General features: G+C 44.8%; 1 protein-coding gene across 2 annotated transcripts in view; it reads left to right on the plus strand.

The window, feature by feature from the left end:
* The first annotated feature begins 1,026 nt into the window (after nt 1-1,026).
* The window catches only part of BRD3 (bromodomain containing 3), a 123,423-nt gene continuing 107,861 nt past the window's right edge, over nt 1,027-16,588 (plus strand). For both annotated transcript variants that reach the window (XR_003942598.1, XM_030207691.1), the window contains exon 1: nt 1,027-1,096. The gene's annotated coding sequence lies outside the window, so the exon portion shown is untranslated. The remainder of the gene's footprint in view (nt 1,097-16,588) is intronic.

Below are 16,588 nucleotides of genomic sequence, written 5' to 3' on the forward strand. Positions count from 1 at the left end.
GGTTTATGACACGTTATACCTGTTGTACATTGCCCTGGGAGAATGTTTTTCTTATAGTCAGTTAATATGTTTAAACTGGACAATCAAACCTAAAAACCTGACTGGCTATCCCCCAGGCCAGATTTGGGAAGTCCAGTTGTAAGTTCTATGGAGCAGGGAAAAAAATCTAGTGTAGGTAGAAATATGTATTGTATTTTTAAAACTGGTGAAAAAGTGGATTCTCCTGTTTTGCAAATGACAATAGAATGGGGTGGAAAATGTCACAGATGGTAATGCTGTTACTGTGGAATGAAAAAGAAGAAAATGCACCTATTAAATGTTCTCCCATATCAACTAGTCTCATTTCAATATTATTTTCGTATGCCATTGTGTAAGATGTAGGATGCATTTCTTAAAACTATTACTGGAGAATCTTTAATAACTTGGCAACTTTTAGAGATTTATCAATCAACTATATTCCTACTTATAATAAGGTTGCAAGTTCTCAAAAAGAAAAACCATATCCTTAATTGTATACAGTTCTTGGCTTATACTCTGACTGTAACTTGCATCAGACTCTCTTTAGAATTGCTAGTCCGCATTCCGAGGGCACTGGTCGAATTTTACCTTATCAGACTGACGAAAGTGAGATCTCACACGACGAAAGGAGGGGGTACTAGGCTTTCCCGTTCACAATAGATTTCTTCTAAAAAGGCTGAAGTCCCAAACTTTCTTTGTACATAGGAAAAACCCCAATTTATACTGAAATTCAAGTTTTCTTTTACCTTTAGGGAAGAACGATTACATTGTATTCTAAATCGCAAAGCCATCTCTAACCCCCTACTGTTTCCTTTTCTTTCGCCGACTGGCCCGGCGGAGGAGGAGGAATGGCGGCGCCAGTTTTGCTGGAAGTTGTAGTCATTGGCGCTGCTGAATGCCGTTCCCTTTTGTATTTCGCGAGTCTCGCTAAAACTACAAGTCCCAAAAGGCCCGGCTCCAGCGCGCCTGCGCGCTAACCAGGTCTGGCTCATCTATTATGCTGCCTTGCCGAGGATAAAAAGAAGAGCAAGTGGAGGGACTGTGAGAGACAAACGTTGCTGGAGCCGCTGGGGGAAAAGTAATATATTTAATATCGCCGTTTCTTTGTCGGTGCTCGCTTGTAGTAAATGTCCGGGCGCCGTAGCGGGGCGACTGAAAAGCGCCTGGAAGCCCGCCGGCTCAGGCGAGGAAGCGCTGCCCGGGTCCGCAGCCTTTGTGCACTGCCACAATGTAACAAAGCCAGCTTGAGATTTGATACATTGTGGCTGTTCTGCCGATAAGACGGGCGCTCAGTGCCAGGGGAAGGAGCAGGGGGTCGCCTCACTGCTGGGTAGAGGAGGGGGTTCTTCCTCTCTCTTCCCCCTCCAGCACTACCCCGCCTGTCCTCCTGCCCCCCGGGGAGAGGGCCTCGGCGTGTGCTCGCTGCGGCTCAAAGGAGCACTTGCATTTCTCACAGGAGCGATTTTTTTTCCTGCCCGCCATCTTTTGAAGGGGAAAATTGGGGGGGCGGAGGGAGGAGGAGGAGGAGGGCTTTAGCGGCGGCACCGGAGGCACCGCGAGCAGAGCTGACCGGCAGAGGGGCGGGAGAAGGGAAAGGGGTGTGGGGTACTGCCTGCGCAGAGGGGCCCAAAGCCGTCCCCGGCCGATGTGCAGGTTATTGGGAAGTTGGTAAATATTTATTAAGAATAAATAAACACGATTGTACTAGTCTTCGCCGAAGCTATGTTAAATTAGCTTTGCAGAAAAAGTGAATAACAGCAAATAGTTATGAAGAAGTTTGCATTCTCTCACGCTCAACTTGCAAATACTTAGCAATTTTGTGCCCAGGTACACATGGCTTTACCTCTTGTGGCAGGTACTATTTTGGATGTGTTAGTACACTGACATTTTTATACAGACCTTATTCCAAATGGGCTGAAACGCAGTTTCATTGAGAATTTCCAGTTCTTTGTGTATCCACCTATTCCAAATTTGGTTGCTGTGATTTGTACAGAGCCAATTAATCATGAAAGTTTATGAAATTTTCTGGGACATTTCATTGCTAGAAAAACTTGTGTATAGCTTGTGCGATTTACACAAAGCAGTTTACTAGCTGTGCTTGGAGAGCACTTACAATGTTTTGTATTATAAATAAACTGGAAAAAGCTGTGAGAGCCCCAGACCTTCCCATTTTAGGGCATTGATGTCCAACTACTGTTGCCCAAGGAGTCATAATTGTAAAGTTCCTTTCTCCACATTATACAATCTTAATTTTGAGCCCATGGTGTTTAATGATAAAAAGTTGTGGGAAAATATGTCAAATTAAAAAGAAGGTTCTGGTGAGAAAATATCTCTAGATGTATTTCTGAGTTATGTTCAGTAAATTTCAGAGGCCTTCTTTGCCCCACTCTTTGTTACTTGCTAAATTTTTGTTACATGCGAATATGATCTATTTCCACTGATCTTTTACTTAACCAGATTATACATACAATTTCCTCAGTATTAATAGAGAAACACTTCAAAGATTGTTTGCAGGCCACCTGTTTTTATTACCACACTAGTTTTTCTTTTATGTAGGAAATACTGATGCTTTATGGTTTAATATTTTTGTGTTCTGATGCCCCTATTAAGTATATGTTTATTTGTATAGACAGTAGATCCTTAAGTGTGGCTGTTCAAAGTGATATCTTCCTGAAGCTATCACACTGATAATTCTTTTGGGCGTCTGCTGGTTTGAGAATTGTATGGACGCTATTCTTATTTACTAGCCGAAGCCAATTAGGCTTTTAAAAAACTGTTTTGTATTTCATTATGGGTTAACCAGATAGAGTGAGAAATTAAGCCCAAATAAATAGGAGCTTGTGGATTCATTTTATTTTCAGTATGCTGCTGCTTCTGAGGAGAGAGTAGTTTAAATTCAGTAGGGTGAAGCATTCTGTTTCAAGCCCCTGACGAAGCCCTTTGATAGGGCGAAGCATGGCCGTCTCGGGCTCTTAATTATTTATGTATGTATTTTAGTGGTGAATAAATTGAACATTTTGTGCATTTTGCGCATCTTGGATTTTTTTGATCTTGTAAATTAATTGCCTATTTGTTTTCTTGGACCAAAATGGGGAAATGCATGTATTACATCTGGCTCTGAACTTCAAAAACCTAAAAAAAAACCACAGAAATAACGACAAATCTGTTTCTCTGACACCAATGAATGGATGTAGTAGTAAAGCAAATTAGTTCATGACACTGTTGGCCCACAAGCTGAAATATTAGTTTACAGCAGCTTTAGTAGTAGTTTTACAATGTAGTAACTTTTCAGTAGTTGTGTGATATAAATAAGCTTGCTAGTTTGTAGAGGTCTTTGTTGTAATCGTAGGGCCAGCTCTGTGGGTGCTTAGTCACCCCTGATATTGAGAAAACTCTGTGTGTGTGTCCAGGGAAGGGAATTTCTGTTGGGTTTAACACCCACAATCATTTTGAAAAGTTGACTCCTACGGTTGTAATGAATACATATAACCAACAAGGGTTAGACTAATCATCCTTATGAGATGAGGCTTCTACACACTGGGCTTGAGTCTGCTTCTGAAGTATACGTAGGTGCTCATTTTCAAAGCACTTAGACTGACAAAGTTCCATAAATTACTATGGAGCTCATTTTCAAAAGAGAAAAAGTCTAAAAAGTGACACAAATCTGCATTTTCAAAACCAGTTTTTAGACGGTTATCTATGAAGTCCATCAGAAATGCATTCAAATCACAAGGGGGTGTGTCAGGGGTGGGATCTGGGCGTTCCTAACACTTGGATGCTTTTCAGCCATAATAGAATAAAGTAAACGTGTCCAGGATTAAACCTAAGATGTTTTGAGCTACAGCTGTTTTTATAATGAATAAGGCACAAAAGGGTGCCCTAAATGACCAGATGACCACTGGAGGGAATCAGGGGTGACCCCATCCCACCCCCCACAAATGTGAATACAAATATGATTTAGCAGCCTCAATGACAGCCTCAGATGTTAGAGCCAGGTCTGTTAGAGAAGCATGCAGGTCCCTGGAGTAGTGTAGGGGTCAGTGCAGTGCACCATGGTGTGCGGGACTCTGGTCCCTATTTCCCTCTACCCGTCCCATTTGTGGAGGAAACTGTGAGCCCTCCCAAACTCACAAGAAACCCACTGTACCATGTATAGGTGCTCACGTCACCCATAAGGGCTAGTGTAATGATGTACAGTTGTGGGTTTGGGGGGGGGGGGCTCAGGAGACAAGGGATCAACGGTGAGATGTGTACTTGGGAGCATGTTTTGAAGTCCACTGCAGTGCCCCATTTATCTCCTGGAATGTCTGGGAGACCAGTCTACTAAAAATGCTGCTCCCCCCACCCCCCCACAACATCCTAATGGCTTGATTTTCTCTGTTTTTCACTTGGACTTTTTTTTTTTTTTTAAAGGACCAAAAAACAAAATGTCCAAAGCACAAAACCTTGTTAGAAACAGTATTTTTGAAAACAGAAGATAAGACGTTTTTCTTTTTTTTGAAAATTAACTTTTTTCCTATTCAAATTTTGAACGTTTTTTGAAAAATGTCTAAAGTCGGACTTGGACGTCATATCGAAAATGCCCCTCTATGTAACTATGTGAATCTATGTGCTTTGAAAATATGCCTCGTAATGTAGTAACTTATGGAACATTGTAAGTCTAAGTGCTTTGAAAATGAGCCTTGTAGTATGGCACTGTATCTGGCAGAGGTCAAGGATTTTTTTTTCCTTGTGTTTTATGTAAATCACAACTGTCCTTAAGACAACAAAAAGTCAGTATGTTTTACATTGTGCACCCTACAAGTTTTCATTCTGATTGACGCAGGAGTCTGTGTAGTAGAGAGGATGGAATGTATATCTCTAAACAACTGGGAGAAATCTGTGTCCTGTGGATGCAAATGATAACCTGACCTTATGCCCTTAGCAAAGAAATAATGCTTCGTTCAAAAGATAGTGTCCTTAATACACAAGTTAAGCATTACGTAAACTTATCTGTGCTGTTAGTTTCTTAATTGTTGCATGATTTGTGGGGGGGGGGGGGCGGGGGTGTATTTTTCTATTCATTCCTGAATGTTGAGGATTGGATGATTATGGCCCTGCCACAGTTTTCCTGGCAGGCTACTGCAGTAGTTGCCATTGGCTTCTGCAATTCCTGGCACTTGGCTTCCCCTGCTGGCCTCTCATCCTGATGCTAGCCAGGTCTGACTCAGCTTAGCTTCTAAAATGTAATGAGCTTAGGTTTTTCTGGACTGTGGGAGTGTTTCTTTACTGTATAAGTGGAAACGGAGGGATTCCATTGTAAATGAAGGAAAAAAAAATCTCATGTGATCTACTGGGATGTGAATCTGTGTAATTTCAGGTTGTTGGAGTGTAACATACTTTTGCAAAAGGAAATGTCAAAATGCACAAAAATGCTTTTGTTTTTACATGCATTGTGCCCATTTGCAGAACGATTCACAAAATGCAACTGTTTCCCATAGTAAACTTTCCTAGGCATTCTGCTATATTTGAAAGTTTATTTAAATTTATAAATAACGAGCTGCTGTGATGCAAGGCTGCTCATTGCTTATGTGGTTTCTGAAAATCAACATGTAAAACTGTTACATGTTTCAGGCCAGGTTATGCAAAGAAGATATACACTGTTTATCTGTTTTTTGGCTAGTGCAATACCAAACTTTTGCATAAAATTTTACTGCTCAGCTCATTTGCATAAGTAGCCTACTTTGACGTGAAATGATCAAAACTCTGCAAGTTAATACGTCGCTCCTCTGTACTTATAAAGTGTTACAGGGAAGAGGGAAAGCTCTTTTTATTAAACTCCTGCTGTGAGATTTGCTCTCTCTTCCCCAGTACATCGATTTGCGTGTGTAGATGCCTCCTCAGTACATTGCAGGCTGGTGTGTCAAGCTGAGTTTACCTGATATCATCTGAAGTCGGAGCTTTATTTCCTCTCTCAATGAATCCATTTATTTATTTTTTTTGACTTGGGTTCTTCTTCTCTCCCTTTCGGATTGGATGGTGGCTGATGATGTCATTTCTGTGCATAGGCCACTTTGAACTCCTGCCATTAGGGAGAGAGGGGAGGGGAGAGGGTGGATGCTGGTGTTCAGAATTAGTGTACACCTTTTTTCAGTAGTGACTCAAGGCAAGTTATATTCTGGTACAGAAAGTACATTGTTGTCATGTCTGTGATGGGGTTTGTTTTGTAACGCTTGGAGAAGTCAGGAACTTTGATAAAATACATCCTGGTGGGGAGTAAATAAAAATGCTTCCTACTTCTGTTTTTTTCCACATTGGGTGTGATGAAATATCTGTATGTATGTGCACGGAAATGGTTTGAGTATGCTTTGGAGTCTTCTTTTTTTTTTTTTAAGAGGAAAAATAACATGATTATGGTTTTCTTTTATTATACTATAACTTAATATGTTTACTATATTAAGAAGCATGCCTCCTGCACTAACCACAGATTTAGGAGTCTAGTTATTAACGTGGGCTACTGTTAAGGTGAGTTATTTTACTCTAACTTGTATTATTTTACCACATTTCCAATTTTATTCAATGAGACCTAATTACAAGTAACCTTGCTTAAAAGGAAAATAACCCATCGTAACCCATGTTGATAACTTCCCTCCCACCTTAATGTTTTAAGATGCTACCTCATTATGAAGTATACAGTTGAAACTACTCTGGAATTCGTTGCCGGAGAACGTGGTACGGGCGGTTAGCTTGACGGAGTTTAAAAACGGGTTAGATAGATTCCTAAAGGACAAGTCCATAGACCGCTATTAAATGGACTTGGAAAAATTCCGCATTTTTAGGTATAACTTGTCTGGAATGTTTTTACGTTTGGGGAGCGTGCCGGGTGCCCTTGACCTGGATTGGCCACTGTCGGTGACAGGATGCTGGGCTAGATGGACCTTTGGTCTTTCCCAGTATGGCACTACTTATGTACTTATGTACAGGCCAACCAAATTTCTGTTTCAGCACCAAAACCAGCCCAAAATCCATGTTTGGGTTTTGGCTGAAAATTCCAGGGCATTTTTGGCTGAAACTGACCCCCCTCCCCCTTGCACACAGTCTCCCACTACCTTCTCCCCCTTCCCCTGGGCCTGCCTTAGGCATCTGATGGTCTAGTGGCATAACTGGGGGAAGAGTGATTCACAATCACTTTTGCCCTGGCCACCAAAATGGCTGTGGTAACCTGCAGCGGCAGTCTTGCTGGCCATCTTGGGATTGGAGCCGGTATATTTGGGAGCAATTTAAAGTGGTTCCTGGCTATACTGGCTCCATTCTCGAGATGGCCACTGAAGGCCTCAGCAGTCAGTTGGTCCAGGGTGAGAGTGACTGTGAATCGCTCTTGGCCCAGTTAGACCAGTAGACCACCAGAGCACCTAAAGTAGGTGGGAGCTGACCGATGGGTGTCTCTGCAGGAGGGGAAAGTATACTGTATGTGGCAGCCAATTTTGATCGGGCTTTAGTTGTAACAAATTGCTTTGCCTAGCCGTGGAATCCTTAGCTGCATCTCAGAGTAGCTGCCAAAGGTTTGTTTCCATTGCTTCCCACAGATCAATCCAGAGACTTGTGGGTTATGTCCCTCAACCAGCAGGTGGAGATAGAGAGAACTCCGAGGTTTGCTCTATATGGTCATGTGCAGCCAAACAAACCTCAGTATTCTCTCTTTCTAGTAGGTGGAGGGTCATACTAGTGCAGCTGTGTAGTGCTCTGTCTCCTTTCCCGTTCCCTCGGGATCTGTTGAGCTTATAGTGGGGTTGAGAAGCTGTAGGGTGCAGCTTGAGTATACCTGGTGGTGCCAGGTCCCTCCCCATCTCCCCCACACCAGCCTCCTAATTTCTCCTGACTCGGGTGGTAAGAAAGGTCCAGCTCTGTTCTCTCCTGCCTCTTCTTTAGGTATTAAAAAAAAAAAAAGAAAAAGGTTTGTGGGCCGTATAGGGAGACTTCCCTCAGACCAAGCCGGGTCAGGGTTAAGCTGAGCCGAGATCAGTCGGCAGTGTGTGTGTGTCTGTGTGTGTGGGGGGGGGGGGGGGGGGTGGGTTGGACGGAGCTGCAGGGATGTCAGCTCCGTCTGAGTCTGTAAAGCGCTGCTCGCGGTGTGGAAACCTCAGAGCAGTGTCGGGAGCCTGTGAAGTTTGCCTGAAAGAGCAGGCAGTCAAGGAGGGCATTCCCGGCTCGCAAGGCGGGCAGGTTGGGGATCCCTCGGCCCGGAGCTCGGCGGGAGTCAGGCCGATGCGGTTTTGGTGTGAATACCAGTGCAGTGCGTGACGCAAGCTCTCGCTGGCGCCATTTTTTTCTTCACCCCACGCGGGGTCGGGTGATACGGGTGGTGAAATGGCCAGCCCGCAGACAAGCATGGCGGGGGCTGTGTTGCCTGGTCCGTCTTCCTCCGGGGTGGATGCGTCAGCCCTCCTCTTTTCTCCGGAGTTCGGGCTTTTGATGCACAGGGCCTTCCAGCTGAGGAGTACGGGGTGGGGTGGGGGGCTCTCTGTGGCTGACATGCAGCCTTGGGTTCCGGGTTCCCCACAGGTGGCTTCCTCTAGTCTTCCCAAGAGGCTGCGGAGGAGGATTTTTCGGGTCCTTCTGATGCTGAGGAGGCTCATGATTCCGGGGATTCCCTGCAAGCACCGTCGGAGGGACTGGAGGAGGGGGAGTTGCCTTCGGGTGAAGGTGATGATCCCACGGTGGTGCGGTTGTTCCGTAGAGATGAACTCCCGCCGTTTATTGTGCAGGCTATGGAAGTGCTGAATATTTCTCCTCCAGATGTGGGCCCTGCGGCTGGTGCTGCCCCCTCCATTATGACAAGGACCAAAGGTCCTCCTAGAGCTTTCATGTTCATGAGGCCATGAAGGTGCTGATTGCGGCGCAGTGGGATGCTCCCGTTGCCGGTGTTAGGGTGGCGCATGCAATGCTGAGGCTTTACCCGATGCGCCCGGAGGATGTGACCTCCTTTAAGTTGCCAGCGGTGGATTCCTTGATTACGGTGATCACAACAAGGACCACTTTACCTGTGGAGGGCGGTATTGCACTTAGGGACCCTCAGGATAGGAAACTAGAATCCTCACTGAAGTCGATGTTTGAGGTGGCATCTTTATCTCTACAGGCCTCCGTCTGTGGTTCCTACGCTGCAAGGGCTTGCCTTTCTTGGGTTCAGAAGGCGTCTTCGGCAGAGGAGCTGATTGATTACTTGCCGGCCTTGGAGTCCAGACTGGCGTACCTGGCGGATTTGTTGTATGATGTTCTTTGGGCATCGGCAAAGGAAATGTCTTTAGCCGTTACTGCCCGCCGCTGGGTCTGGTTGAGGCATTGGGCGGCGGATGTCGCCTCTAAGTCTCGTTTGGCTCGCTTGCCTTTTAGAGGGAATCTCCTGTTTGGTGAGGACCTCGCGGCTATTGTGAAGGAGCTCAGAGACTCTAAGGGTCAGCGGCTGCCAGAGGATAAGAAGGCGAGTTTTCGCTCGGTTCATCCCCGTTTTCGGGAGATTGAGGTATAGGCCTGGGCATTCTGGTTCCTTCCAGAGGCCTCGCTTTCAGCAGTGGCAGCAGTCCTTTCAGGGAGACCACCGCCCGCGGCGTCTGGTTCGCAAGGTCAGCTAAGGCACCCGAGGCGCACAGTGATGGGGCCCTGGCCCATTTCCTTCCTCCTATCGGGGGGCGCCTATCCCTTTTTGGGGAAGAGTGGGCCAGGGTAACTTCAGACGAATGGGTCCTGGAAACTGTTTGGGGCGGTAACAAGCTCGAGTTCGCCCATTCCTTGCCAGATTTTGTTGTGGAATCCCCATGCATAGCTATGGCCAAGTGTGTGGCAGTATGGGAAATGCTCGCAGAGCTGGTATGGCTGGATGCGGTGCGTTCGGTTCCTGTCGCCGAGAGAGACCAGGGTCGCTACTCTATTTATTTCGTAGTACCCAAGAAGGGCAGTGCGTTCCGCCCGGTCCTCGATCTCAAGGCGGTGAACAGAGCGCTGAAGGTCCCTCATTTTCAGATGGAGACTTTACGCTCGGCGATAGCAGCAGTGCAGCGGGGGGAGTTTCTAACCGCTCTCAACCTGAAGGAGGCATATCTGCATATTCCTATTTGGCTGCCGCATCAGCGTTTTCTCCACTTTGCGGTGCTGGGGCAGCATTTCCAGTTTCAGGCCATGCCCTTCGGGTTGGCAACGGCCCCTCGTTCTTTTTCCAAGGTTATGGTGGTCGTCGCCGCCTACATGCGATCTCAGGGAATTCAGGTACACCCGTATCTAGACGATTGATCTGATGGCCCGATGCTCCAATGCCAAAGCCGCATGGTTTTTCAGCAGGGGAAGAGAGTACGGGGCCTAGGGCATAGACACGCTCATTCAGCCCTGGCTGGAAGTCCTGCTGTATGTGTTTCTGCCATGGCCCATGATAGGCCGGGTCCTTGGGCGCATTGCTGAGCATACGGGGCCGGTGATTCTGGTGGCTCCGTATTGGTCCAGACGGCGCTGGTACGCGGATCTCGTCCGTCTGATGATTGACAAGCCTTTGCGGATGGTGGTACATCCCGATCTTGTGTCAGGCCGGTTTTCATGCAGAACCCCGATGCTTAGTACGTGCCTTAGACGGAAGGGATATTCCAAGCAAGTTATAAGTACGTTGCTACAAGCCCGGAAGCGCTCCACTTCTTATGCACGGGTTTGGCGCACCTTTATATCGTGGTGTGCCTCCGCAGGGGTTGTGGCGGAAGCGGCTACTGTTCATTCCATTCTGGCTTTTTTGCAGAGCGGGCTGGATAAGGCTCTATCATTAAGCTCATTAAAAGTGCAAGTGGCAGTGTTGGCCTGTTTTAGGGGCCGTGTGCACGGTCGTTCTTTGGCATCGCTTCCAGATGTGGTACGTTTTCGGGGCGTTAGTCACATTCGACCACCACGGGCTCCTATTTTGCCGGGGTGGAGTCTTAATCTGGTACTGCGGGCAATGCAACGCTCTCCGAGCCTCTGGCAAAGGCATCCTTGAAGGATCTTACTCTGAAAGTGGTGTTTCTAGTGGCCATGGCTTTGGCGAGATGGGTGTTGGAGTTTCAAGCCTTGTCCTGTAGGAATCCGTTTCTCCGCTTCACTGAGGCTGGGGTATACGTCAGGACAGTGCCGTCTTTTCTGCCCAAGGTGGTGTCCCATTTTCATTTGAATCAGTCAGTGATGTTGCCAGCATTTCGTGAGGCAGATTATCCGGATAATTTCCGGACTCTTCGTTGTTTGGATGTGAGGCGTGTGCTGGTGTGGTATTTGGAAGTCACGAACTCCTTCCATTGTTTGGATCACTTGTTCGTACTGTTTGCAGGTGTTAAAAAAGGAAATATGGCCTCAAAGGCTACGGTGGCGCGGTGTTTACGGGAGGCGATTGTATCAGCCTACGTAGGGATGGGTAAGCACCCTCCTATGCATGTGCGGGCTCACTCTACGAGGGCCCAGGCTACATCTGTTGCGGAGTGTCGTCTAGTGCCGCTGGAAGAGATTTGTAAAGTGGCAACTTGGTCTTCAGTGCATACGTTTGCAAAGCATTACTGTTTGGATGTGGCTGCCCGGCAAGATGCGGATTTTGGGACATCTGTGTTGGTTTCTGGGGCCGCCGGGTCCCACCCTGCTTGAAGACTGCTTGGGTACATCCCACAAGTCTCTGGGTTGTAGTGGAAGGTAAAATTAGTTCTTACCTGAATTTTCTTTCCATTAGTCCTAACAGATCAATCCAGAGGTCCTCCCTGTGACTTTTATTCTGTATGTTATTGTTGCTGTTTGGCTTGTTCGGTTCAGTTTGCTTTTGTTTGGTCTGTTGGAATTTAATTCAATTTAGGAATAAGAATAGCTGAAACTGCGCAGTTCATCAATTTTCAGCGGTTTTTAGATGCAACACTGATATTGCAGTTGCATGGTTAACCGTTCGGTGGATATTGGGATGGTGGGAGAGGCAGGAGAGTGTGAGTTTTATTCTATGGAAATTATGATTACTGCTTTGATATCGTCATACTGAGGTTTGTTTGGCTGCACATGACCATATAGAGCAAACCTCGGAGTTCTCTCTGTCTCTATCTGCTGGTTGAGGGACATAACCCACAAGTCTCTGGATTGATCTGTTGGGACTATGGAAAGAAAATTATCAGGTAAGAACTAATTTTACCTTCTCTGCTGTTAACCTTTATAACAGGGAAACTCCTAGGACTTTCCCAATTTTTATGCTTCTGTTAGAAAATTCCTTCTGAGCAAGGGCCCTAAGCATTCTGAACAGATAGGCTCTAAAGTTTGCTTTTAGCTTACCATGAGTTGATTTTAGGGTTGATCCAGTTAGATGAAATAATTTGCCTTTTTAAATAATGGCTTCAAAATGGTACTTGGATATTAGTGCCTAGAATGTCCAGTAATCTGCTGCTCCTGAGAATAGTTAGTTAAGTGTTAGTTAACCTCCAGAGCTTGGTGGATATTATTTACAATGCATTCGTCCTCTTAAACAGTTTATTCTTTGGGTGCTTGTTGTGTATCGGTCCTTTGTGTTGGCAAAGCACCCCACTAATAGTCTGCCAAGAAACCGTCAGGCAAGTAGCAGCCCCCATAAGGTTTTATGGTTTGGTACCTGCATCCAGGGGTTTACGTTTCCCTTTATCAACATGGTTAGAAAAATAAAATACCCAGACGACAAAAGGTTAAAAAAAAAAAGGTTTATTCTGAATTTATGAACTGGATTATGTTTTGGAAATGTGCATTGTGGTAGAAGTGTGAAAGAGAAATACTGCACCATTAGAGGGAAAGAAATACAGGATACTGGACAAGTGGGGGGGGGGGGGGGGGGGGGGGGGGGAGAAAGAGAGACATACTGCACCATTTGAGGGAGAAGGAGAGAGAAGGAGAAATACTGGACCCATGGAGGGAAAAGAGAGACATACTAGACCTATGGGAGAGGGGGAGAAAGAGAAATGCTAGACCCATGTGGGGGGGGGGGGGGGGGGGAGAAGAGAAATATTGAACTCATGGGGAAAGACAGATAAATGCTGGACCTTTGGGGGGAGGAGAGATGGGGAAGAAAGAGAGAAATGCTGGACCCATGGGAGGAGGAGACTGGACCCGTGGGAGGGGAGAGAGAGAGAGGAAATGCTGGACCCATGGGAGGGGAGAGAGAGAAATGCTGGACCCGTGAGGGGGGGGGGAGATAGAAATGCTGGACCCGTGAGGGGGGGGAGATAGAAATGCTGGACCCGTGGAGGGGGGAGAGATGAGAGAGAGAGAAATGCTGCCTGTGGAGGGGGGAGGGGAAATGGGAGACAAGAAAAGGGAAGAGACAGTGGGATTGTAGATAGGAAGTGCTAAATATGGTGGGAAAGAAGAATGGGAGGGGGAGATTCTTACTGGGGGAAAGGAGAAAGGGATAGAGAGGAGAATGCTGATATTGGGGGTGAAAGGGGAGAAGCTGCCCTGTTGGGGAAGGAGGGATAGAGGGAATATTTGGCTACAAGAGTGGAGAGAGTGAAGTTGTTAGGCTACAAGTGTGGGAGGTGGAGAGAAGGAGATGAGATGCTGGGCAGTGAAGATAAGGATAAAGAGAGAAGAGATGGTGAGCTACAAAAGTGAAAGAAGGGGAGATGCAGACCATGGTAAAACTATGTCTGAGAAGCCGTAGGGAGTAGTCAAGGAGATTAAGGTGTGAGAGCCAGGGACTGAGAAATGGAGATGAAAAGTTAAGTAGGTGAAAAGTTAAAAGGAGGAGGTGGAGAACTAGAGGGTGAAATTGAGTGGACAGAGTCAGAAAAGGAAGGGAGGAAAGAGCTAACAGGGAATGATCAATATGTTAGAGACAGATGTGAGGGAATAGAAGAAGATAGACAAGAAGGTGGAAGAGAGAAACTCACTTGGGCCAACATGGTTAGAAAAATAAAATACCCAGACAGCAAAGGTTAAAAAATGATTTTATTCTGAATTTATGAACTGGAATATGTTAGTTTTGGGAAACGTGCATTGTAGATGTCTTTGTATTGTGTTACTCTTGGTTTTTTTTTCTCCAGTGTTGTAGTGCATGCAGAGTTTGACTTGGGGTTACTAGTTAATTTTTGTTTTCATATTTCTATTTCTGATTTGTATTCTGGATTTGGTGAGAGTCTATCTGTACAGAAGTGCAGTGTTTCAAAATGATTGGGGGTGCCAGACACACTACAAATAGCCCCTCCCTGGACACAGTGAAAATTTCCTCAATATTGGGGTTCTCTACATCCACTGTAGCTATGTTTTGGCAGTGACCAAGGTGTGGTCTTCTGTTTGCGTAGTTTGTGTAGAGATCTGTAGCAGTCCCACTTGTTCTGTTTGACCAGTAGTAAGTGTATTGGTGTTCTTGGGCCAGTGTAATACCTGTAGTGCTGGCTATTCATAGGTAGAGTCCTTTCTGTTCAAATCATAGTAATTAGTTCTACTGTTGTATGACAGATTTGCTACATGTATGTTGAATTGGGATTATTTTTTCAGGTTTTTTATTTCACAGTGTGCCTGGTAAGGGAGAGATTTATATTATGATTGGTCAGATGAAACGAGAATTGGAATAATTTTGTATGTATGCTGTACCTGTTGCTGGGGAGAGGTTGGATTTTGTGAATGCAGAGCATGTTTACACTTAGGAGCTGCTGTACTGTGTCAGACCAAAGGTCCTTGAAAAATTTGTTATGTTTATGATATTATTTCTTATGTTCGTTTTTCATGTTATGTGTATATTTTTATTATTTAAGTAAGATTGGCCAGTATGAAACTTTATTTTTAATATTGGTAAAACAAAAATTATCATTAAGAGGGGAAGTTCTTCATGGGCTACCGTAAAGATGGGTTATTTTGCCACAAGTTGTGCTGTTTTAGTACAGGTCCCATTTTATGCCATGACTCGTAATATATATAACATGTCTTAACAGTAGTCCACATTGAAAACTTCTCCCCCCTCCTCCCAATCAGTTAATATTAAATTACGCAATATTTGCCCTGGATTATGCGTTTACTTTAAATATTTGTGTTTGCAAATACTTGGTGGACATCCTGGGAATGGACAAGGACTCACTCCCTCCCATTACACGGGCTTATTACATCGGGAGTACTGGAGTGGTGGTAGGAAACCCCCCCGTAATAGGGGAAGGAATGAATCTTACCTCATTCCTAGAAAGCTCATTACAAATAGTTACTCGGTTAACTCTGCTTGTCACTTTTGCGCTGGAGCCTGATAGGAATGCCGTACTATGGCTTTCGTTGAGACATTTAGAAAATCTGTTTTTGGGCTCAAAGGTCCGTATCTTTCCAGATCTCTCACGGCCTACACAGATGAGACGAAGGGCCTTTTTGGAACTTCGCCCCAGGGTGGTGGCTTTGGGAGCAAATTTTGTCTTGCGATTTCCTTGTTTTTGTAATGTGATGCTTGAGGGTAAACATTTTCAGTTTGTAGACCCAAAACAGTTGAAAGAGTTTATTGATGCAAGAGTTGATGTGAATATAGTAAACCTTCCCTAATCAGCAGGTTGGGGTCTGAACCAGAGGAAGCATCTATTGATAATTTTTGTATTTTGTTTTCTTTCTTTTTTTTTTTTTTTTTTTGAATTTCCTTAATCTTGGAATCAAATTTCTTTAACTTGTGGACAAATGGGCTGTAAAGATATATACTTATTATTTTTGTTTCCTAATGTTAAATAATGCCGATTGCATATTCACTTTAAGTGGTGATGTATTGGAAAATTTAAATAAATAATTAAAAAAAACCATTTGTGTTTGCAGAGATAGAGAGGTTGCATATATAAATAACAAACTTCTATAATACTATGCAGTATTCCTCCATCCCCACCCAGTTACTCCTTCCTGCCATCAGGCTGCGATAAATTTCTGGGGAGAACACTGTTTTATAAAATTTGTAAATGTTGAGAAAAACACTGTTCATAATGTTGCAAATTTGTAGTGCTATTGGTGATATTGAATATATGAATTTTCCAAGTATATGTACATACCAGCTTTCTTTGTATCCATAAATAGAGTATCGTGTGTATAGGAGTAGTAAGTTCATTTCTGGCCTTGGCCCCGCCCCCAGGTCCACTTCCTTTTTGTCTACAAATTAAGCCCTGCAGTAGGACTCTCATAAAATTGTCCCAGTGCATACAAACATAAGAGGGCACAGAGTAGGCATTCTCCTTGCAGAGAGAATATGGAATTGGCATTTATGAGCATATATTATAAAATATGTGCAACTGCATGTATTCTTACCAGTGTGCACATGCACACAATTTCATCTGCCTTGGAACAGGTGTAAACATGTGCATCTGCTTTCCCTGGGGTAATTTTATAAAGCTGCAACATGCACCTGCATGCCTTTCCTGCCTAGGTACCTTATTATTACCCACATTTATACCATATCAGCAATGCCTGCCAACTGTGACACTGCTTGTTAGTATGCAGGTGGACTGATGGGGCTTGGGTGTTTTTCCCTAGACATTGCTAATTATGACCCATTGGCTTAGTTATTTTACTGCTCACTTTATCACAAAATGTATGTTCATTTATATGTTCCATATAGCATCACACAGCATGACACTTATGTTGT

Source organism: Microcaecilia unicolor, chromosome 6 (genome assembly GCF_901765095.1).
Source record: "Microcaecilia unicolor chromosome 6, aMicUni1.1, whole genome shotgun sequence".
Classification (NCBI taxonomy): Eukaryota; Metazoa; Chordata; class Amphibia; order Gymnophiona; family Siphonopidae; genus Microcaecilia; species Microcaecilia unicolor.